Here is a 2,699-nt window from a genome sequence, read left to right as displayed (position 1 = left end):
TTTTGATAATAAATGTAGTATACAATAATTACAATTACAAATTTTATAAAATCAGAATAAGAAATAAAAAAATTAATACAAAACAAAAATAGAGTACATCAAAGAATAAAAAAAATTGATATAGATAAGAAATAATAAAAATGTCATAAAACCAACAACATATATCATATGAACAAAAAAAATACAATAAAAGGTAAATAAAATTCATATGAATAAAATTAAATAAAAAAATAAAAAAATTTCATACACAACATAAATACAATGCAGTAAAGGAGGATAGAAAAAAAAAGAATTCATATGAACAAATAATAATAAAAATATCTAAAAATTAGAGCATAATAAAAAAAATCAACAACATTTGTCAATGAATAAAAAAAATATAATAAAATAAATAAAAATCACATGAACAAAGTCAAACAAAAATAAAAAAATTTCATAAAAAATATACATATAAAAAATAATATAGTAAATGATAAAAAAAACTCATATAAAAATATAACATGAGAAATTAGAATACTACACAAATAATATAAAAATATTTATCCTATAAATATAAAATACAATAAAAATATAAAAATTAAAATATGAAAGTGAGTACTAAAAATAATAAAAAAAATTAAAATATTCACTTTGCTAGTGATTGAAACAAATTTGAACCATTTTGATGAAAAAAAAATTGGAACTAAGAACAAGTTGGAAGAACTATAGAGAACTGTGAATGGTAATAGTTACTAGTATCCTTTGTATAGAAGAAAATGAAGGATAAGATTGGTAAAAAAGAAATAAAATTTCCACCTAATTTTCTAAGATAATCAGCCACCATGAACGTGAAACGCAGAAGCTACAAATTTTAGCTTCTTCTGAACGTACGTTTAAACACAGAATCACTTCTGTGTTCAGAAGAATAAAAGTTTGCCAAACATAAAAGTGAAACTTTTAAGAGAGTCAAACGTGCTTCTTTCCTCCTCAACGCGTTTACCAAACACACCAATAATAGTCACATTATATGGAGCCCAAAAATCCTGAGATTAAAGATTTCGTTATTTTTTATTGCCAAATCCACTAAAAAATTCAGAGAAAATTTTGAAATGATGCTCTCTACTATAAAGCAAAAATCAATCCTTCAAATTCATATGTTGACAAGAAATTTTCAAATTCTTTCAGACTAGCTAAATTTTCGGACAATCTAAAATGTAATAAAAAAATCAGTTTCTGACTAAAAAGGTATTTAAGATAACTATTCGAAATCCACATGCCTCTCCTGAAACAAAAAATAATAGTAAATAAAACTTTCTTAAAATAAAACCAAACCAAAAATTTGATTTTTTTTACAACAAATTAATACCAAAATCAATTTTTCTGTTCCTCCCAATCAAACATCTTTTTATAGAATCACAAATAACCACTATAAAAATTATAAATCTTTGACACTGTCCTGGACTAAAACAAATCTACTACAGAACCTGTTTGTATTTATTTAATGTTCACTCTTCATCCTTACTACACACGTCTTCTATTAAATAAATTAACAAAATATTTTGTTATTTTAAAAGTTTGAATATAAAATCATTCATAATGGGCACAAAGTACTTATTTATTGGTTAATATTATATTAACTATTATTTTACACATATTTAATAAATAAAAAATATATTAATAAACACTTTAAATAATAAATAAAAGGTGATATTGACTAATGGTCAACAACAATAATTAGAGGCCCAAAAAGTAAATAAATAAATCAATAAATAGACAGAGATAAAGTGAAATCTTGTGATGGCTTACAAGATTGATATTAATCATGTGCTTTTCTTTTTTTTTTTCTTTCTTTTTTTTTTTCTTTTTTTCTTTCAATTGGTGACTCCATATAATAGTTGGATTTTTCGAAGTTACACGACGTGCCTCATAATTTTTTAGAGCCAGATTCCCGTTTTCTTTGCTTTTTGTTTTGACCCCATATATCTTCTAAAATAGTGATACTTACCCACAATATTTATGTTTTGACCCCGTAAGTTGTTTAAAACAGAATTTCCGGATCAAACTATTCTAAAGTTAAAGAAAAATACAGTAAGAAAATGAATATTTAATTTCTCTTGAATCAAAATAATGTGACTCACACGTGAAGCTGATTGTATAGAACACAATTCATTATTGTTTAGTCTTAGCATTTTTCTCTCCCCAAATGTATTTTGCTTCATTTTAGCCATGAAAACCAAGACTTGGAGGAACTAGTGTGGTTCAAGTAATATATTATGATCTTGTACGTGCATGTTGCTCAAATCTTGAGCTACATATGGATAATTATTTAATTAAAATACATTAAATAAATTTGATAATAATAATATGGATTAAATACTTTTTTATTTTTAACGTTTTGGGTTAAAATTAAAATTGTCCAAAACTTTTTTTTATTAAAATATTCTCAACGTTAGAAATTATTTTAAAATTATTTTTTTCACATAAAATATTAATTACATTGACAATTTTATTCCTAATAATACATGTATCATCTTTTACCTACTAACTACCCATCATCATCTGTTCATCACCATTATTATCACCATTACTATCCCCATCTCTCTATCTTCCTTCCATTTTCAGAGCTCGCTGCCATCACTAGGGTCTATTGATTCCATCACACTCGTTGTTGTCACTGGGAAGCTTCTGTGGCAGTTTTAATAGCATCGTATGCATCGTAT

The sequence above is a fragment of the Arachis ipaensis genome, chromosome B10 (assembly GCF_000816755.2).
Source record: "Arachis ipaensis cultivar K30076 chromosome B10, Araip1.1, whole genome shotgun sequence".
Classification (NCBI taxonomy): domain Eukaryota; kingdom Viridiplantae; phylum Streptophyta; class Magnoliopsida; order Fabales; family Fabaceae; genus Arachis; species Arachis ipaensis.
This window is presented reverse-complemented; position numbering follows the sequence as displayed.